Source organism: Diabrotica virgifera, chromosome 6 (genome assembly GCF_917563875.1).
Source record: "Diabrotica virgifera virgifera chromosome 6, PGI_DIABVI_V3a".
Lineage (NCBI taxonomy): Eukaryota > Metazoa > Arthropoda > Insecta > Coleoptera > Chrysomelidae > Diabrotica > Diabrotica virgifera.
Genome location: NC_065448.1, coordinates 154088662 through 154112629, shown reverse-complemented (window position 1 = coordinate 154112629; position 23968 = coordinate 154088662).

The following is a 23968-nucleotide window of genomic DNA, read 5'->3' as shown; positions in this document are numbered from 1 at the left end:
CAACAAATTGCACTCGAACTCTAAAATTAATATAGAATTTTTGCCCTCGTGACACTGACATAATTTCACTCGACTTCGGCTCGTGAAATTAAAACTGCCAAAGTGACACTCGGGAAAAATTCAATAACTTTAGAGCTCTTGTGCAATTACTACTGAAAGTTTGGTTTTGAAAACATTGTCAAAGATTTAATTTGTGTATGTATTTTTATATTAATTCAATTAATTGATTACGATTTGGTCATTTTTAAATGCTCGTAGAAAAAATATTGTTCCTAACTCTTGCAGAAAGTCTCTTTTCCGCACTCGACTGCTTGCCGAACTCCGCTTCGCTTCGTTCGGCAAACTGCAATCGCGTGCGGAAAAGTATGACTTTCTGCACTTGTTAGGAAAATAACTATTTCTGAATGTATTGAGTTTTAGTTCGATCGTGTGGTTTGGTGTAAAGATGATAATAATATCTTATAATAGGGATATTATTTTGGTTTTAGTATGGTATAACTAGACCCAAACCCAGACATCCAAAGTGAAAGTTATCCTCCAACACCAAATTGTTCTATATGGTCCACATAATGTTCAGAAGAAAGTCACACCATTTTGAGCGTCGGGTTTAGGGGGGAGAAATCGGTAAATTCGTAGTTTTTTACGTTTTTCGTCAATATTTCTAAAACTATGTGGTTTAGCATTAACAACCTTCTATACAAAAATGTTCTACATTAAATTTGAAATAAAAAAGGCCCTATGCATAATCCTTCTAAAATGAACGGTTCAAAAGTTACGGAGGTAGTATAGTATAATTGATCCAAAAAAGGCCTAACCCAGACATCCAAAGTAAAAGTTTTCCTTCAACACCAAATTGTTCTATATGGTCCACATATTGTTCAGTAAAAAGTTACACCATTTTGAGCGTCCGGTTTGGGAAGGAGATGGGGGAAAAGTCGGTAAATTAGTAGTTTTTTTAAGTTTTTCGTCAATATTTCTAAAACTAAACTGTGCTTTAGCGTAAACAATGTTCTATACAAAAATGTTCTACGTGAAATTTAAAACAAAAAAGCTCCTATACATAATTGTTATAAAATCAACGGTTCCAGAGTTACGGAGGGTAAAAATTGGAGAATTGGAGAAGTGGCAATTTATAGAAATTTTCTTTAACAGGATTGTGTTTTGTAAATAAAATTTGCTATTTCAGTGGCCGATGATATGTTAGTGATAAGCCCTTGAAGAAACGTCAACCTCAGCACCCAAAATCATCATCAATTGCCCAGATAATATAAAAAGTATCGAAAACCTCCACTTTTCACCCTCCGTAACTCTGGACTGGAACCGTTGATTTTATAACAATTATGTATAGGACCTTTTTTGTTTTAAATTTTATGTAGAACATTTCTGTGTAGACCATTGTTTACGCTAAAGCATAGTTTTAGAAATATTGACGAAGAACTTAAAAAAAACTACTAATTTACCGACTTCTCCCCCATCTTCCCCCAAACCGGACGCTCAAAATGGTGTAACTTTTTACTGAACAATAGGTGGACCATATAGAACAATTTGGCGTTGGAGGAAAACTTTTACTTTAGATGTCTGGGTTAGGCCTTTATTGAACCAATTATACTATACTACCTGCGTAACTTTGGAACCGTTCATTTTAAAAGGGTTATGCATAGGACCTTTTTTATTGCAAATTTAATGTAGAAAATTTTTGTATAGAAGATTGTTCATGCTAAATCGCATAGTTTTAGAAATATTGACGAAAAACCTAAAAAACTACGAATTTACCGATTTCTCCCCCCTCTACCCCCCAAACCCGACGCTCAAAATGGTGTGAATTTTTTCTGAACATTATGTGGACCATATAGAACAATTTGGTGGAGGATAACTTTCACTTTGGATGTCTGGGTTATGGCATTATTTGGATCAATTATATCATACTATTTACCAAATGAGATTTTTAAGCTAATGGACCAACTAGATAAACCTAGTAAAGTAGAATACGTCCAACCCAAAAAAACGATTACGGCAAATTGAGTATAAAAGTCTTAGTCTGGGTAAATTAGGAAAAAACAAGGGAAAGTATAGCAGTATATATTATATTATAGTAGGGGAGCCAAAGAGGGGATTTTTGCAGTTACTCGAGCGCGTCAGATTATCACATGGGGAGAAACTTTGTACCCTGTAAATGTACCTCTACCATATATTGTCTCTTAATACAGGGAAGTTCGTTAAGGGGGGTCCGAAAAAAAATCTATCCTTAGAAAAACTCGAAATCGTCAGATTAAGATAAGGTGAGTTAAGTACATGCAAAAAATTGTACTTATATTTCAAAAATCTGACCATTTTAGCGGGATGTAAGGAAATGGGCGAGTCACAAAGTTTCACAAAAAAAAGCAAATATTTCGCGAAATGGAGGTCAGATCGAAAAACTAAAAAATACGGGTTCAATATTTTTCAAAAATCTATCGAATGATACCAAACACGACCCCCACGCAGAGGGGTGGGAGGTAAATTTAAAATTTTAAATACGAACCCCGCGATATTTCGCGAAAGGAACATCAAATCAAAAAACTGAAAAATACACGTATTCAATATTTTTGAAAAATCTATCAAATGACTCCAAACACGACCCCCACGGAGGTGGGGTGGGGGTTACTTTAAAATCTTAAATAGGAGCCCCCATTTTTTATTGCAGATTTGGATTCCTTACGTAAAAATAAGTAACTTTTATTCGAGACATTTTTTCGACTTATGGATAGATGGCGCTATAATCGGAAAAAATGATTATTTGAAATTGAAATGGAAAATTAAATTAAAAATGTAAAGTCCCCCACTTTATGGAAAACTTAACCAAACTATTTTTTTGGTTTTATGACCTACCCTTCACAACCCAATAGGTTCCCATAACGCTCGAGTAACTGCAAATTTAGCATACTTTCCTCCTTTACTATTAGTAATATCGGTTTGCAAAGTCCGCAGAAAGTGTTCTTTTTTGTTTATTAACAAATTAGCGCTCCGGAATGTTTTTTTTTCAATAATTGCTATGTAGTTCCAAAAATTTTAATGTTATACCAAAAACACTCTAATTAAAATTCATCGTAATTTAATTCTGCATATAAATTGCTCTATTCGGATTTCCTTTGACTATGTTCCTTGGAAATGCCGGGTTTCCAACAAACTCTTTTAATTTTAACTGAAATTTTAGGGAGGTAATTATTCATTACTAATTAAATAGCTTGTGACATAAAATGTTTTTTGTAGTAGATTATATTTCCAGCAGCCGGCGAAAATCATAGAAATAGCTTAGCAACAATTAAATTGTTAATTTAAAATTTACGGTCGCAATAATAACCAGAATAATTTATTATGATACACCAGAATAACTAGGATTTTAATATAAAAAGGCACTATACACAGGGCCGTGCCGTGCTATGATGCGACGAGGCAGTCGCATCAGGCGGCATCACAAGGGGGGCGACAAATTAAATAAAAATTTAATGAAATTGGAGAAAATCTTAATATGTATCTATGTTCCGAATTTCCAGGTGAAAATGAAATTCGAGCCAAGAGAAAAAAGCGTTTATTTGATTACGAAAAATTTGTGGACGAGCTCCTTTGTTCATCTATATAATTTTATTTTTATTCATATTTTAGACATTGCCGTTAATTCTTTGATTGATCGATTTTCGCTTCTAGAAACTCATAATAAAGATTTTAAATTTTTATATGATATTTTCAAATTTACGGAAATGGATGATAAAACACTAGAAAAATATTGTATGAAACTTCATTCAATACTTTCAATAGAAAAAGAAAGGGAATGTGATATAGAGACAAACGATCTTCTAGAAGAATTGCGTGATATATCCCAAATGATACCTTTAGAGGTTTTGAAATATTTCTGCTAAAATGATCTAATTTCTTTATACTCGACTGTAGTTGTATCACTAAGAATTTTATTAACACTCCCTGTCTCGGTAGTTAGTGAAGAAAGAAGTTTTTCAAAATTAAATATTATTAATAACTATTTACGAAGCTCCATAAGACAAACAGTACTAAAAAATTTAGCACTTACTTGAATAGAGTTCTCACTAGCTGCTACACCTATCTATCCCCACTCGACTACACCAATTGTATTTAATTTAATTTAAAAATCAAATCTGATTGACGAGTTTGTCAAAATTAAAGTCAGAACGGTACATACTTTATTTAATTTAAAGTATGTTTTGTTTTTTTTATTTATTTATTTTTTTTTATTCATCTAGTTTCATGTGTAGTGTGTGTGTTGAGTAAGTGTCTTGTTACTGTGCAAAGTCTACGTCATTGTCCTTGCAAAGAGACGCTAATTGTATCCGAACGTCTGCGGTGCCTCCGGTGAGTACCGATCCCACAAGGACAGAAACTATCTTCATTTAATAATTTATAATAAACGAAAAATTTCTGACCCTGGTGAGATTCGAACTCACGACCATTCGGACTTTTCGATCCAAAGGTAGGCGCTCTTACCACTGAGCCACAGGGGGTTGTTTTGTTTTAAAAATAAAAGTTTTCGTTCATTTTGTATAGTTTCATTTAAACGGGTAGGCGCAAATCTTGGTTTAATGCTATTTAAATGCATTCGTTTTTTTTTCGAATCCTGAGAAAACTAATAAGTATTTTTGAAAAATTTAAACGCAGAATGAAAGATTACATTACATATTACCGAGGGCCGAAAGTTACAGAGGTGAAAAAAAGAGAAAATTTAGTCTGAATATTTCATTAAAAAAACTTTTTGTTTTTTTTAAGGGATTTTCTACTAAGCCCTCGGTAATAATGTAATCTTTCATTCTGCATTTAAATTTTTCAAAAATATTAATTAGTTTTCTCAGGATTTGAAAAAAATGAAAGCATTTAAAAAGCATTGGATTCCCTTAGACCCCTTAGGCGCAAAAAATAATTTGCGTCTACCCGTTAATAAAAATAATAGTTAAGTCACAGAATAACTAACCATAATAATAATAGTTAAGTTTCAATAATATTTAAGGGGCGGTATTTCGAAGACTTGCATCATATTGAAAGGATGTACCGCACGGCTCTGACTATACATATCTAACGTCCTTTACAGAATTGAACTATTTAAGCGGCCTCAGGGATGTTTTAAAGTTCTAAATATTTTTTGGCTTATAAACAAATAAAATATCTCGGTAACTATTAGATAAACGCCCGATTTCATAATGAAGTCCACTTTAACTTTATTATGAAATCGGGCGTAAATTAAATTAAGAGACCGGTATTGGAAAGGACTCGGTAGGACCCTTGCTTTAAGAGAAAGCCTTGCTTTCTCCATACAAATTTTCACATATATATTCAACGAGACTCATAACTTATATTTATAATAATAAAAACGATCGGTATTACGCTAATATACAGTTGAGTCCCTGAATATTTTCCCGTGCGTCATCATTTAAAGCATGCGAAATAAGGCGATGATAAGTCGGAAATTGAAATTTACTAAACGCAACAGCAAGTGACAGTAAGTGACTTGCTGTTGCGTTTAGTAAATTTCAATTTCCGACTTATCATCGACTTATTTCGTATGCTTTAAATGACAACGCACGGGTAAAGATTCAGGGACTCAACTGTATGTATAAATCTGTACCCCGAAGGTAAAGGACACTACGTCCATTTTTCTACTTTTTCAGGAGAGTAGTTTTAACATTTTTTAAATTTGTAATTAGTAAATACTCGCATGTTTTTTATATTTAACCAAGATTAGTATATTATTTTTGTCGTATGCATAATCGTTTTTCCCTCTATGAAGTGTTGTACATCTGAAGTTTAACTTTCATTATAATTTTTTTTTTAATTTATAGTGGGACCTAGTGTTGTTTACCTCTAACAACTTTTTTAAATAATGTGACATTGCATGTGAAGGTCCCTACGAAATAAACAAGACAAACTTCTTAAACTATTATTATTTGATACTATTATTTTATTAGAGACAAATAATATAATATAATAATTCAGTACAATTATAGACGACAAGGCTCAAAATTGTTAGAGGCTATCGTCTTCATCTCCTTGGTGGTAATCGTTTGTGGCTTCATTTCTATGTCAAATTTTGTCAAAAAACATGACAAACCGCAGGAATAAAGGGCAATAGTGGAATTAAGTCACTGTACTTTGGTTTTGTGATTGATAATGGGTTTATTGAGCCGATTTAATTGTGCTGTAAACGTTACTTGTTGCCTTCTATACCTCATGAAATCCACCTCATACATATTTTTATCATTGAAATTAGTTTTATAAGAAAGCTTTCCAATGTGTTGGACTTGTAGGAAAACACATGTTGACAGCAGAACAAGCTCTTTGTTAACATTATTTTTTGTACTTACAAAAGGAGGATTAGGTGACGGTTTCTTATCTAACAGAGTTTTTTGAAGTTTTTGAAATCTGCAATTTCCTGCTGATGTTTGCCTAACTAGGCTCTTGCCAGTCCCATGGTGTTAAAATGGTAAAATTTTAGAGTTTCTGTCATTTTCTCTCGATCAAAGCCTGAACACTGCCTGCTTCGATATGTATGTGCTCTTTCACTAAAAACTTTTTGTGATCGTCTTTATTTGAGTGTATGCAGTATCCAAAAGTAGCACTTATATTTTCATTTTGACTATAACAGTTATTGGTTCACAGAGTGATGTCCTCTACTTGACTACCTGGAATTGTATTGTCCCCCATTTTCAAATTGACGGGGCAATTTCATTTACCACACATGCCCCTTTCAATTCGTCCCACATCATACATTGTACAGAGGAGTCACCCGCATCATATATACATAATGTAAAAACTATCTGCGAATAACCACTTTTTTCCTTTTAGTTTTGTCCAAATGTCTTTAATTATTGCATTCATCAATGTACAATTGATGCATCATTTTTATTTTAAGTTCTGTTCCCAGATAATTCCTATCGCTCCTTTTTCTGGAATAATGACTCTCGTACGTTGGGAAGGAATTGATATGTTAATGTATACTATCTATGTTTTCGGTAAGACTTTTATTTATTGGCCTGTGTCTACCTCTTTGATCAGCTTTTATTAAACATCCTGGCTCAATTTTTTTCAACTTATTCACTACTACTAAATTAGATTTACAAAGTTTCTTTGAAAACATAACCTTACACACCTTCAATCGCTGATTGTTCACTGTAAATGGTAGTGTAGTGTATTATTTTTAAGCACTATGTCTAGATGGTAAATAACAGTGCGCACATTTAGTAGAGGTAAACAACACCAACTCTACATGGTGTGGTTTACCTCTGACTGGAAGTGGACTTGGTGTCTATTAAAAAGTCGGTAACTTGCCGTGAAATTGTCTCTGAACATAGTGTGGTTTACCTCTGTGTAGAGCTTGAAAAGTTATATTCAAAAGTGTAATAATCCCAATTTCGATAAAAATGGATCTTATGTACTTTACCTCCGGGGTACAGAAATAAAAATACCACCTGCAATAACGAACATACTTACCTATCATTATTTTGTAAGTATGTGTATCAAATATGCTTTGCTTTTTCTTCTAATGGTGGTCAAAGTTTTTCTGTATCTTCTCATTATAATTATGTAACACCATTTCGTTAGTTCGTGTTATTTATTATTAATATTTAATATCCGTTTATTGGATTTATATTTTCCAAATTTTAATATCCATTTAAAGAAGTGAATAGTAATAAATTTATATTTGACTTTTATGTATCTATACTCGCACTTGTAAGATCCTTTTATTTATTTAATCGAATTGTGATTTCCATTTCAAAGTCAAATTATAAAGCATTAGTTGGTTTAGGTTATATACATTACCATAATCAAACCAATTTAAAATGAATATGGCGTTTACTTAATGACCTTTAAAGTGCTGTGACACATAAAGGTATCCTCATGCTTTCCTGCCCAATTGCAGTTGCAGGTAATTAAAATCAATGCAGATTGTATTTTGCCACTTATCGAGCTCTAGTTTTCAATGTGTTTTCCATTTTGCATAAAAGCGTTGGAGGATGCACTTCAAAATATTTTTCTGAATGTATTGAGTTTTAGTTCGATCGTGTGGTTTGGTGTAAAGATAATATTAATAACTGGTAATACGAGAATAGCCTATTGATTATGTACTTTAGAAAGGAACTACAACGTCAAAGGGGTTTTATTGCCTTATATTGTCGCTTAAGTTCTGGCTTTGCTTATTGGTATTTTAACTTCTGGTTTTGTATGTTCGTGTCACACAAAAAATACATGTTATCCTGATACCAAAGATCTGAATTTTAAACCCCATTCTTTCAATATTTTTTAAAAGTTAAAATAAAAAAAGACGATAAAATCCTTTATAAAAGGTATATTTGTTGAAATCCCTAAAAAGGGCTACATCACAGAACTAGTTTTCGATCGGTAGACCGATCATCGTCAGTGTTTACCTAAAATGTGTATGACCTAATAAGATAATGCAAAGTATTTAAAAATTTTGACTACGGTTTTAAAAAGTTATAGGTTTTACTCACGTGAATCTAACATGCTAACCACCAAAGTAAAAATATGTGACTATATGGTAGCAAGTGGCAGTGACAGCGGAAATTCCGAACGATGACATGACAGAAAGACACTTCCACAGCCCTAATAACACAAAACATTCCAGGAATGTTCCTAGAAGGTACACACAGGACATTGAAAACATTCCTGGAATGTCCCTAAAAGCACATGAACGTCCCTGGAAAGTCCTAGGAAAGTGCTGTGTCAGCATTTTAAACATTCCTTAAATGTCTTGTTGAAACATTCCATGAATGTCTACGAATGTTCTTAGGACATTCAAAGTATATTTTTTAGACATTCTCTGAAATATATCGTCAGTGATGTGACAATACCTCCTATATGTTTTTTCATGAGTTTTGCAGGAGACGAAAAATATTTTTTAAGCTCATCTCCTGTCTTCATACGTAAGTTTTGACTTGTTTTGTAGTAAATAGGTAGTTGAATTTGCTACGAAACAAGTCAAAAAATATATGAAAACAGGAAGTGGTCCAAACTTTCATCTCCTACAAAATTCACGAAAAAGCAGATAGGAGGTATTGTCACATCACCGACGATACACCAGAAGTATATGTGGCCATACCAAATAATACATCCTTGATAAATATAATAGTATATTATTCAACGAATATGTAATGATGACTATTACTCACGATGATGAAGTTTGCGACACAGGCCGTAGGCGAGTGTCGTAATTCATCAGAGTGAGTAATAGCCATTACATGCGAGTAGAATACTATACTTTTTCTACGACCTTTTTTATTTTAATTAGTAAAAAATTTAATTATGAACTACTCGAGATTTAAATTATAATAATTTACAAGAATACCTAAATGCTATTTACCCCTAGTACGTGGATGAATAATTGGTTGCCTACTATTACCAAATTATTATGTATTGTAAAAATACAACTAGAATAAGTCAATATAAGTTCTATTCGTTTCCGAAAAATTAGAAGCTTAAATTTGTACCTACTGTCAATTAATCTAATAAATAGGAAAATCGCTGTTGTCGGTGGACGTATTTCAATAGTTTTAATGTATATTTACATTTAACTATATATAATATAATAATATAACTATACATAATATGTTATAACATATTTAACACAATATAACTTAAAAAATAAACACAATATTAGTTATAAATTCCAATTAACATAAACAAAATGAGCTAATGTCACTGTCACTCAAATAAATGATAAACGTCAAAAATTTTTGTAAACAAGATATAATCGTAAAAAATAGACTCTGACATTGTTACAGTTAAAATTCCTTTAAAAATTTTTCGAAGTTAATTATTGATATAAATTACAATAATTATTGTATTAAATAGACAACTTCAAGCAATTTTATTTGCAGTTTATATACGATTAATATTAAAGGTGGCATGCGTCACTTGAATCTAACTTCAGCCCGTGAGTAATGACCAGTGAGTAACTTCAGCCCGTGAGTAATGAAATATTACTCACGGGTACAGTAATGGGTGCTATTATCTATGAAAAAAATAGCGAATAATGAGCATATTATTAAACGGTCGTATAAAAACATTTTTATTGCACAAATTTTATTTTTTATCCTAGAAAGATTCCTAAAAAATAATTTTGTAGGTCTTTACAAGATAAATCAGGCTGTTTATATTAAATCCTTTTAAAATTATGTGTCGCAAAAAGAGGTAACTTTGAAAGGGTTTGTAAATGTGCTTTTTGTATGATATTACAAGTTTTAATTATCAATAGCTCACGCAATTTTTGTCGTAGAAAAAATTTTTGCAAACCGAGTTCTTGGGAATTAATTAAGCTACAATTTTATATTTAAATATTTTTTCGTATCTCTGATGATAATCCTTCTATTCTGAAGAAACTGGCAAACTAATCATTCTATGCCGGTCAAACCTCTAGAACCTATTAATAATACATAAACAAAGAAGACCAAATAAGGTCAATGACTAATTTTAACTCGCGAGTAGTCGCGCGGTGAGATAGAATCTCAATTTTTATCCTTTTTCGCGATAACTTGATGAAAAATTTTGCAATTTTGAAAAAATTTCGTAAGTGCCTCGAGGAAGGGTGTAGTAATGTGTAGGAATTTTTTTTTCTTCTTCTTCTTTTTGTGGAATTTATGGCTTTGGGGAGAGCCAATTAGCTTTAACCCGTGAGTAGTCGCGCCGTTAGATAGAATCTCACATTTCATCCTTTTTCGTATTATGTACAGTAAAATTTGTCAGTAAGGGCCACTAAAAATGAAAGAACTATTGGCCGATATAGAAAAGTGGACGGTATTGCCAGTTTTTGTAGTCTACATATAAATGGTTTGGGAAATTTTTAAACTGGCCGTTAGGACAGGTGGCCGATGTTGGCAGGTGGCCGTTAACACAGGTTTTTTTTAATAAAATTGTTAGAAGTATATACATATTTTCAATATAAAAAGTAGATAAAAATAGTACAAAATAAAAATTTGTTTTAAATTTGTATTTTGAGATAGAATCTCACACGCGACTATCGACGTTACAGAAGTGAGCGCGACTACTCCCGGGTTAAGTAGGGTGATAAGTAGGGGGAAGTTTCCGATCACTTTTTCGCTGAAAAAAATAGGGACTGACATTCTTTGTATTATAAGTCACTTACATTTTAAACTAGAGACTATTTTTTTATTTCTGGAGATAGATAGTTTTAAATACTTTAAATTAGTTTGAACAAGATATCCTCGAAAAATGCATTGTTTTTCCGTCTGTTGACTTTGAAACTACAATATTTAGCATTTGACAAAGAAGAGCTAACATATATGAAGTATAGCTCGATTACTATGGGTCTTAAAGAAAATTAAAAAAAAGGTTTTGTTATTTTTTCAAAATATACATTTTTGTTAAACAAAGTTGTTTTGATAAAACGAAAACTTTGTGAGTTATTCGCAGAAAACTGATTAAAAATATTTATTTTTTCGATATAAAACTAACACTTTCGATAGCGAATAAATTGAAAACTATTAATTTTATCAAAAAAAGTCTGGAACGTTTTTGCTCAGAATGAATGATTTTACCAAATTTTGCGGTCAAAATAAAATAAAAAAATTTTACCCCCGAGATGTGGTGGCAACCAACCCATGGTAAAAGCGCCTTTCGGCCTCATATAGGTTTTGATTTATGGACTATCCACTACTTATCCTTAAATTTTCAAGCCAATTGGCCCATTCTGTAAAAATTGCGAGGTTTTGTCCTATCTTAAGCTTCATTACTTGGACTATGAGAAGAGTGACCACAATCACTCCACTGTGATAAATAATCAATTAAAATGAAAATAAACTTGACGTTATAGTTAAAATGTTTGCAATGAGGGTGGTAGGCAAACCACATTACACATTAAATCGAAATCTTGAAATCGATTTTAAGCCCTCTTGTGATTACACCTGGGGTTACAGTTACACCTGCCAGTTTTAGGAGTGCGAAATTGGATAATAAAGGCGAGGGATAGGAAGGAATGGAAGCTGATTCTGGAACAGGCCAAGACCCACCATGGGTTGTAGAGCCAATTATGGTGATGAAGAGAAGATAAACCTACTGTATTGGAATTCACAGCATCCATTATTAAGCATCCAATTAAGAGCAAGACACACTCTTTCAAATTTTAAGTGTCCTTGGTAAACAAACACACGTTTGTTTATTATACATATTACGTGACCCAGATTACTCCACACAACCAGTTGTACCAGTTGTCAATCTTGCGGTGTCAGCGATTCAATATTCATATTCCTAATTCATGGCCAAAGCCGACTCAGCATAAATAATATCAACACTTTCTCTTTTATTTATATACACAGAAAACATCGGAAGGCATTCTAATTTCATTGCGTGATCAATCATCATTGATAATTGAGATACACCAGAGGGTGAACGTACATTAGCACACCAACTCTTTACAGTCGTACTCCGAGTTGATAATAAATGAATATACTGTGAATAGTGTTTACTTCATCAACCCCTATCGTAGGGGGTAACTACCCCCAACCACTCTGAGATGGTCCAGATGATGTAGAACTAATATACTACTACTTATTTCGTTTCGAGCTGAATAGTCTGCTTCTAAAGCCAATAAAAAAAATAAATAAGATAAGGGTGACCAACAGACATTAAATAATATGTGGCATCCACCGATCCACTGGGCTACCATATATATGTGTCTATGTTTGCGTACGTCTTTTACTGTGTTATAATTGTTTTTATAAATAAAAAATAAAAAAATTGTTACTGGAAGGCAGGGGCTTTTAACGACTATTTTTATTCTATGATACCATACAAAAACTTATATTTTAAAGCATTTTACTTTAAAGCATTGTGTGTAGAGGACCTTTTTTCCCTAACGTACATACAGAGTTGCGAAAAAGTCTGGCAACACGGTAATTTCTCGGAAACCGCTAGAACGATTTTTATAAATTTTGGTGGGTAAGGGTCTTCTCATGCGGCCAATATTATAGTGGTAATTACAATGTTGTAAATCTTCCGTTTTTCTGGAAATCTAGTGAACTTTCTTATTTCAAATGGAACACCCCATATATTTTTTACGTTTTGAAATCCTTAAGAAATACTGATTATTTTTTATGTTATATTCCCTATACCTAAATTCCGTAATTTCGAAGTTATTGCTACATTCATTAAAAGCATTTTTTAAACAAATTATAAAAATCAATTTTTTTGATCCGGGTAGACATTATTTTAGATTCTTTGGATTATCTTGAACAAAAAAGGTCTTTTGTAATTTTCCTCTAAAATTAATCGTTTTCGAATTATAAATAATTTAAAAATGAAAAAAATCTAAAAATGAATATTTTCTAGGTTCAAAAACACAAGTAAAAAATATTATTTTTGAAACTACGAAATACCTAAACTCAAGTTCAAACCTTATTTTATCAGATACCAATGGACAATTTGGTCTTATTTCATTTTGAAATATTGTTTTTTAGTTGTTAATGCAGCCCGATTACCCGTTCTCTCATATGCGCTTCATTAATAATTAAAAAAAGAATATTTTAGAATAAAACGTGCCCAAAAATTCTTGTAGGTAGCTGATAGAAGAAAGTTTTTGGTTGAATTTAGGTACTTCTAAATTTCAAAAATTATTTTTTTTTTACCTACTTGTGTTTTTGAACCTAGAAAATTGTCATTTTTCGATTTTTTTCAGATTTAAATTGTCTATAACTCGCAAACGATTTTAGAGAAAAATTACGAAATGCCTTTTTTGTTCCCAACGATCCAAAGAACGTAAAATAATGTCTACACCGAAAAAATTGATTTTTATAATTTGTTTAATTTTTTTTTTGTAAATGTAGCAATATCTCCGAAATTATGGCATTTAGTTATAAGGAACATTACATGAAAAATAATCAGTATTTCTCAAGGACTTTAAAATGCAAAAAATATACACGATGTTCTATTTGAAAAAAGAAAGTTCATTAGATTTCCAGAAAAACGAACGATTTAACAACAATGTAATTACCACTTTAATATTGGCCGCATTGGAAGACCCTTATCCACCAAAATTTATAAAAATCGTTCTAGCGGTTTCCGAGAAATTACCGTGTTGCCTGACTTTTTCGCAACCCTGTAATATATTTTAGTTTAGTTCGCTCAGTTTTGGAGTATGGTTCTCTCATTTGCTCTCCTTCATATTATAATATGGATATTTACAGCATCGAGAGAGTTCAAAATAAATGTTTGAGGGTATGTGCTTACAAAATTGATTTTATTTGACGGAAATACATAAAAGATCATACAGTGTGTCAATTTTAAAACTTACAATGGGCTATATCTCACGAACAAAAGCTGATATCGAAAAATGCTTACTTACAATGGGCTATATCTCACGAACAAAAGCTGATATCGAAAAATGCTTGAAATCCTTTCTAGGATAGTAAGGGGGAACTAAAATGACATGAAAGAGAACTCACCCCATCAACCTCCTAGCCCCACCCACCACAACCAAAAAAGTTTAAATTGCAAACCCCTACTTGTCATACATCATTGAAAAGACTAAAAAAATGCTATCCAATGGTATATATAATAATTATACAGGGTGTTAATATCAGCCAGCTTACTATGACTTTTGTATTAATTTGTAATGTTATCTCCCGGTCTATTATTTTGAATGATAAGTGTCCGTCGGTACTTATTTTTGTTAAATAAAAACTTAATTTGCCGTTTTTGCAAAACAAGTTGAAAACACCTGTTTTTTAGGTTCTGTCAGATTCAATAATTTTCGGTTTATTTGAGACTTTTAAATGTCATTAGTTTTCATCATTTGTACGATCGGTACTGTCATTCAGCTGTAGTTGTCACGATGGTTTACAGTATACCTGAACGCGTGGAGATCATTTTCAGATTTGCCTCCCAGAGCCAGTGTTATTTACCAACAGCTCAAATATTTATTGAAAGGCATCCGGACAAAAATGTAAGTCACGTGTACGTCCGGGATTTAGTTAAAAAGTTTAATTATCCGAACAAATGGATTGAAAGGAGAGGTCCTATTGAGTGGCCACCGAGGTTACCAGACTTACCGCCACCTGACGTTTTTCTGTGGGGTTACCTCAAGTCAGTTGTTTATAAAACTTAGCTTGCGTCGCTTGGGGAATTGCGAGAAATAATTACGCAAGCATGTCGCGCTATTACTAGAGCAACATTTGCCAAAGTTCTTGCAGAATTTGAAAATAGGCTGTATTATTTTTTACAAAACAACGGAACGCACTTTGAACATTTACTTAATTGAAATTTTCAACAAATTTGTAGTTCAACAAAAACCTCATTAAATTTTCCATTTAAGCTAAAGTTTCACAATTATTGCTTCACCCTGTATAATTAGTATTTATACCATTGAATAGAATCTTTTATAGTCTTTTCAATGATGTATAACAAGTAGGGGTTTGCAATTTAAACTTTTTTGGTTGTGGTGGTTGGGGCTTATCGGGTTGATGGGGGTGAGGTCTCTTTTATGTCATTTTAGTTCCCCCTTACTATCCTATAAACGGTTTCCAGCATTTTTCGATATCAGTTTTTTTTCGTGAGATATAGCCCATTGTAAGGTTTAAAATTGACACACTGTACATACAGGGTGTCCCGGAAAATAGTGCGTTCCTTAAAGGTATAGGTAGAAGGCACCATGTAGAACAAAAAACTCTTATAACATTTTTTTCTAAATGCAACCGTTTGACCAAAAAATTAAAATATATTTTGGTATGCAAATTTAAATCTGACAACTATGTGCGGTACGCAAATTTAAGCATAGACAGTCCCATGTAAATTGATAGAAGATAGATAGTAAACAGATAGTTTTAAAGAATCCTGTTTGGTGTCAATGCCGAAAATGTTTTAGAATCGTGAGTATATTACCTATTTATTATGTTATTACGTTGATTATTTATGGCAGATCACTAAATGGAGAGGCATACTGTAATTAATTTCTTTCAAAATGTTTTGCCGGTATTTCTCGTCCTATGAATGGTGTTTGTGAAAGGTTACTTGAAACATCTATTCGGTATAATAATTATTTTCAAGTAAGTACAACTTAGTTATTTCAGTTCACAAGTAAACAAATTACTGAGACATTATCTGCTGTATTTAAGTTCCACTGTAAACTATTAAAACTATGTAATTCAGTTAAAGGCTTCAGCAATGCTCAGCATTCAACCCATTTAAACCTTACTAAATACATAATACTAGTTCAGTTAAAAGATGTGATTTTATGTTAAAAGATGTGTTATTCGTTTAAAATTATGCAATAGGTATTTCAATACATTTCAAAAGAAAATAATTTTAGTAAACAAATTAATAGTAAATACATAAGTATTACCTACTATTAGGTTGGATTATTTTAAATACTGTAAATCACAATCACAAACGAGTTCTTATTATCTGTTATTATTCCATAGGGCGTACGATGTTGCCAGTTTATTAAAATTTCCAAACATTAAAATACAGGTATATGGAAAACAATGTTAACTTTTTTTTGGAAACGGTTAACTTTAGAAAAAAATGGTATAGGACTTTTTTGTTCCAAATTGTGTATTCTCTCCATACCTTAAAGGAACGCACTATTTTCCGGGACACCCTGTATACTTTCAATACTTAATATCTCGTCACTACTTCATAGAATGTTTGAAGCTCTTACAGAAATTTATCCTTGTTACTATTTACCGTACCACTGGGCAGATACTGGGCCCATACTGGGCAGAACATCGAAGTTGTCTATACGTAACAAACTGTTGGTATACAATACAATACTCAAACCGGTCTGGACCTGTGGGATCCAGCTATGGGGTACAGCAGCAAAATCCAACATATCCATAATGGAAAGATTGCAATCCAAAGTGTTACGCTCTATAACAGACGCCGCATGGTTCGTGTCAAACAAAGACATTTATTGTGATCTTAGAAGTACCTACGATCAGTGAAGTGATAGTTCAGTGCAGTGTTCGGTACATAAAACGCCTAGAAAGCCATCCAAATGCCCTGGCAATAAACTTGCTTGATAATAGTCAACAAACTCACAGACTAAAACGTAAAAATCCACTGGACCTTATTTATAAATAAGTTTTATACCTCACCGTAATTGTGTTTATATTTTAGATATATGTATTGTTTGTAAATGTAAAATGTATGTTTGTATGTAGCATATTATCGGAATGTCATGTTTGTTCCATACTAGAGGTCCAGTCATTGGACTGACCTCTCTAACGTCAATTCTTTTTTATTTCAAACCCCAAAGACGCTTATTGTTAGAATTTTTATAACTAACAGATTGCTGAATAAACGTTTCAAAAAAAAAAAAATTACCGTACCACTGGTAGCAAATAATTTCTACTTTCACAAGATCATCATCATGAGTGGCGTTAGAGCTCTTTATGAGTCAAAGCCTTCTTCGGAACAATCCTCCATTCGCCCCTGTCTCTGGCAACCTCTCTTTGCTCTAATTCCAATAGATTTTAAATCATTTTATAAGTTGTCTTGGTACCTAAGTCTCGGTCTTCCTCTTGCTCGTTGTCCTCTCGGCCCCCTTCGGTTAAAAACTTTTCTGACTGTGGAATCTTCCTCTCGCCTGATTACATGACCTGTCCATCTAAGGCGTGCTACCTTAATGAATTTTACAACCTCAGGTTCTCCAAAACTTCTATACAACTCAAAGTTTTAACGCCTGCGCCACAAACCCAGTTCTTGGTCATTCTGTGTCAGTGACCAAGTTTCTGAACCATATGTTAGCGCTGGTCTTATTAGTGTTTTGTAGACAGTCAATTTAATTTTTCTATGTATTTTTGAGGTCATCCGTCTTCTTAAACCATAGTAACGCTTATTGGCTAGCACTATTCTTCTTTTAATTTCTTCATTGACGTTGTTATCTTTAGTTAGCAGCGAGCCTAAGTATATGAAGGTGTTGACGCCTTCCAGTTCTAGGTCGTCAATTATTATTCTTGTAGGTGTCGGGTTACCTGACCTAGTGCAACACAGATATTTTAGTGGAGTCACTGAAGGTTTTCACCTCCGATTTCGTTGAACCTTTATCGATTTTCATGAAAATTGGTGAGTAGTTAGAAGATACTCCAAGGAACAAAGGTGACATGATGCCAACTTGCGCTTTTACCCTGGGGGTGGATGTCACCCCTTCTCGAGGGTGAAATCTATTTTATTAAAAATAATACCAGAAATCGATAGAGGGGCAACTTCTAAGCAAAATTTGTTATATAATGTTATTAACATAAATCAATACTTTTGGAGTTATTAAATATCAAAGATTTTATTTTTTCTTTAAAAAAATGCATGTTTTAAAGCTGTTTTTCACGTATTAATCAAAAACTATAAGCTTTTGTAAAAAAAGCTATTATTACCAAAAATTAAAGATAATAAACAATTTAATACACTTCCCACTTAAAAAACTAAAATAATGTTATTTCAAAGTGAGTTATGGGTAATTGAATGTATATTTTTTTCGACGAGTACTCAAATCTAAGTATTTAAGCTTACATAACGGGAAAACGATGCATTTTATAGAATATACTTGTTAAACACTTGTCAAAGTACTTCATTATACCTATCAAATGAGCTCCAGTAGAAGTTAATAGTATCAAAATTAAGCAAGTTATCATGAAAACAAAAGAACTCTTTCGATTTTTTTAGGAAAAAGTGAAAAATAAAACATATGCCATTTCCAAAAAATTAAAATTTGTAGTAATTCTCACAAGAATTTCTTTAGGATAACAAAGTTAATGATTTCAACAATTTTGACCGGTTTAGAACGCATATTTTTGAAAAAGAAAGTATAATTTAAAAAAATCAGAATTCTTAATATTATCGTACTCTTAATTTTCTTTTGATAATAACTCCAAAAATACTCAATATACGTAAAAAAATGATATATAACTAAATTTTAGTCTTTTCAGTTCCAAATACTCTACCCATTTTACTATTTCCGTGGAATAAAAAATAACCGAGATAGAAACGTTTAAGGTTTCAATTTTGCTGCGAGAACCATGTAACCGGGGTATTTAACTTTTTATTTTTAAAAAAGTAAGAGGTTTATAAGACTAATTTCGACGTTTTTTACTAGCTCTTAGAATCAGCTTTTAATAATAGTTTTTAGGTGAACCTGATATCTTAAAAATTAACGGAGTTATTTACAAAAACACTAACATTTTTGGTGCATAAATTTCAATGCTACCTACTTGTTCGAGGGCTTATTTGATAGATATATCTATGGACTTTGACAAATGTTTAATAAGTTTATGTTACAAAATGCATCATTTTCCCGGTATTTAAGCTTGAATACTTAGATTTTGGTACTCGACGAAAGAAATATACATTCAATTACCTATAACTCACTTTTAGTTAAGATTGAAAGGTTTTTCTGGTAAGGAGTTTATTTAATTTTTTATTAGCCTCAATTTTGATAATAATAACTTTTTTGTAAAAACTTATAGTTTTTGAGTTATTTATGAAAAATCGATTAAAAACATGGATTTTTCTCACGAAAAATTAAAATTTTTGATCTTTAATAACTCAAAATGTTTTGATTTATTTTAATAACTTTATGTAACAAATTTTGCCTATAATTTATCCCTCTATCGAATTGTGGGATTATTTTTAATAAAATAATTTTCACCTCCGAGGAGGGGTGGCATCCACCCCCAGGGTAAAAGCGCAAGTTGGCACCATGTCACCTTTGTTCCTTGAGATACCCTCTAACCACTCACCAATTTTCATGGAAATCGATGGAGGTTCAACGAAATCTGAGGTAATAGCTCATATCCACCTTCAGTGACTGCACTATTTGGTCTTTTGAACATTTATATTTAGCCCCATTCCTGTGCGATGCTCTTAACGATCGAAATGCTTTAGTCAGAGATTCTGTGAATCTACCTATGATGTCTATGTCATCTGCATATCCGGCAATTTGTACTGATTTGTTAAAGATAGTACCATTCGTAATTTGGGACTCTCGAATTATTTTTTTTCTCAGTTAATTGGACAAAATGCAGCGGTATTTAAAGTTCTACCATAGCAACTAGAAGTTTACCTCTATTAACTTAGGCTTTGAAGTCCACGAATATCTGGTGGGAGTCGACGCCGAACTCTAGGGTTTTTTCAAGGATCTGCCTCACTGTAAATATCTGATCCGTTGTTGGGAAACCGCACTGATATCCTCCTACTATTTGTTCGGCGTAGGGGAGGAGCCTTTTATACAATACCTTGGACAACACCTTATATGCCGTATTGAGTAGAGTGATGACTCAATAATTATCACATACCATCATGTCTCCCATTTTGTGTAGGGAGCACAGTACACCCAACTTCCAGTCTATGGATGTTTCTTTCTGTTGCCAAATTGCAGTTATCAGTTTATGCATATTAATCAGTCGCCGCTGTTTTTGAAAAGATAGGAAGGGTGATTATCCGAACTTGGGGCTTTATTATTTTTCAGTGTTCAGATGGTTTCTCGAATTTCTTCTGCGGTGGGGAGTGGCTGCCGATCATCTTCATTCATTTTAAGCATGGGATCCTCCATCTCGCCATTTTCTTGATTGCCACTAAGCAGTTCTTCAAAATGTTTCGCCCATCTGCTTAGTATATGTTTCTTGTTACTAATTATAGAGCCGTCCCTATCTTCACTGGCTATTATTCGGGGTATCAATTCTTTTCTGCAGCTGCTTTTCTGTTGGTAGAATTTTCGTAAGTCTTTTCGATTGTGGTAGTTAACAATTTCGTTTAGAGCGTGTTCGTATTGTTCTTTCTTTTTTCTTCTAAATATTATTTTTTCTTCTCTTCTAAGATTTTCATAATCTTCGAGAGTTGATCTTGTTCTGCGCTGCTCGAAATTCTTATATGCTTCATTTTATTTTTGGTTAATATGTCTACACTCTTCGTCGAACCAATTTTCGTTTCTTCTGGTCTTGATAGGTTTTAACACAGTTTCAGCCGCTGTGTGCATGGCTTCTTTACATTTAGGCCAATGCTCTTCTATACTTAAATTTTCGTCGATGTTTGGTAACGCTTCGTCTAAAATTTTCATGTAATTAGCTCTAGCAGTTTCAGATTTTAGCACCTTAGTATTATATTTTGTGGATTTTGTGCTGTGACCTTTTTTGCGTTAGATATGCGTGCTCTGTACGCATATCTTATTTTGAAGGTATAAAAAAGTGCTTTAAAAATATTTACAGTCGGAAGAATGAAAGAATACCCATAAACGATCACATCAATCACTTATTTTGTATTTGCTGTCTTTTTCTATAAATAACAACCGTTTGTAAAAGAAAGAGATAGCAAATACAAAATAAGTGATTTATGTGATCCTTCATGGGTATTCTTTCATTTTTCCGACTGTATTAACATCTGCTATGAAAAATTAACCATTTTTCCGTTATTTGAACTTAAATCTTTGCATAAATTTACGAAAAACAAAAAATTCGTTTTCAATGACTCATAAGGTGCTTAACATTATCTAAAAATTTTAATTTAAACTGACTAGTTTCTTTGGTTTTTTATAAGCTTCAATTTTCGATTATGCGCGAAAAACTATTGAAAAACGTGGTTTGTTTTGGAATTTTGAATTGCGAATAACTCAGAAATTCTTAAGTTAAGTAAAAAAAATTCTTCATAGAATTCAATTCTCTATCGATTTCCAGTGTCATTTTAAAATTTTAAATTTCCACCCACGAGAAAGGGTGGCATTCACCCCCGGGGTGGAAGCATATCTTGGCACCAAGTCAGGTTTGTTATTTGCATAATTTTTGAGCTACTATCCAAATTTCAAACAAATCCATGAAGGCCTTTAGAATTGCGAGGTGAATTACTTAAATGAATGTACTATATCGAGTTATGCGAAAAAAATTTAAAAAAGCAGCATTTTAGATACATCAAAAACTAAAAATTATTAACGACCGATATTTAATCTTAAGCTCGTGAAAAACTTATAGCGGAAGGTCGAGCTTTGAACGAATTGACCTATCGTGATAAATGAGGTCAGTAGTGTGTAAGTTTGCCTAGAATCGACGAAGCACGACAGCGATATATGGCTAAAATAAATTTCCTTCTACCAATACCTATGCAAACGGAAGGGTGTGTTATAAATTTCACATAAACGGTAAATGCAGATTTTGTGTGTCAGTATTACCGCAGGGTTATAGAATAGAAATATGCTTTATTGTCACTGAAAATTATACAATTTTATGGACAAAGCTTAACATAGGGTCACGAAAAAGATATACATAACAATAAGAAATACAATTTTATAAAATTAGATAAATCGTCAATAAAAAAAATATAAACAAGTTAAAAAAGTGAAGTAAAAAAACAAAAACCAATATATTGCAAAATTACTATAAATTGCAAAATTGAACATACAACATAATATAATAAAACACAAACAAAGGAACTTACAAAGAAATACACTTTAGTTACTTGTACATTACTGTGATTTCTTAGTTAGTCATTAAGAAACTCTTCTACTGAATAATATGGTCTTTTAGATAAATGAGCTTTTGTCATTTTACGGAACTTGAGAAAGGATGTTGCAGATTTGAGTTGTAAAGGGAGATGGTTGTATAGTTGTTTTGCGGAATATAGTTTAGATTTCTTTACTAACTCAGAAGACGGGATCGGTAAATAGACATCAAAAGTTGAATTTCTGGTGGAGTAGTCATGATGAGGCCTTGCTGGAAAGACATGCATGTGTTTACGAATTAAGCAAACAGTTTCTAAAATATACAAAGATGGAAGGGTTAAAATTTCGTGATCTTTAAAGAAACTTCTGCAATGGGTTGTTCTTCTGAGGCCAAACAGATATCTTATTGCTCTTTTTTGTAATTTGAAAATAACATCAAATTGGGCAGCTGTACTAGACCCCCAAAAAGGAAGACCATATCGAAGATGAGACTCGAATAAAGAAAAATATGTTATTTTAGAAGATGCTAAATTGAGTTCCTTCGAAACAGATCTTATGGCGTAGCAGGCTGAGGCGAGTTTCTTACTTAACAAATCGATATGAAGGGACCATTTGAGGTTGTTGTCTAAAAGAATACCAAGAAATTTTACAGAATCAACGGTAGAGATCTGGCTGCTATTCACAAGCAGGGGTTGAAGAGCACCTTTATATGATAATGCTACCGTTTTTTCCACGTTAAAGGAGAGTTAATTAGAGTCAGACCAGGTTTTTATCGTAAGAAGATCAGAAGTTATAGTTGCATGAAGAGTTGCAATAGTTGAGTTGCTCCAAGTGATACTGGTGTCATCAGCAAAAAGAAAAATTTTTCCATCGATTTTTAAATTAGTGATGTCATTTATAAAGATAAGGAAAAGTAGATTTTAGGTTTAGGGACCCAATACTGAACTTTGTGGTACTCCACATACAATGTTTTTGAGACTAGAGTCAGTATCATTTGCTCTAACCAGTTGTTTCCTATTATCTAAGTAAGATTTGAACCAATCCAAAGAAATACCTCGAATTCCATAGAAATTAAGTTTTTTAATAATTAAGTTTTTTGAATTAAGGTTTTAAGGAAAAAATAAATAAATAAAAATTAGGTATTTGTTGTGGAATCAATGGAGTTTTTACTTACGGAAAAAATCAAAAAAAAATTTTTTAGTTTCATTAAGAAATGTATAATAAACAACATGTCAAAAAGTTCTATTAAAAAAGTGGGTGCTTAATTTTTTATTAAACAAATTAATTGCGAAATTAGCTGTTTTTTAAATACCTTTAATAAATAATACCTTTATAAATGTTAGAAAAAAACCGACTTGACTATCGAAAAATTCAGAAAATTTGAGATTTTTCTTAAATTAAATCTACAGCTTCTATAACTTTTATTATAACGATCAAGTCACCCGTTTTACACACATTGGCGCACTGTACGGCGGCGTTCGGCGGAGCGCGCGTTTTACTTACCGTAACATAAATTTTTAATGA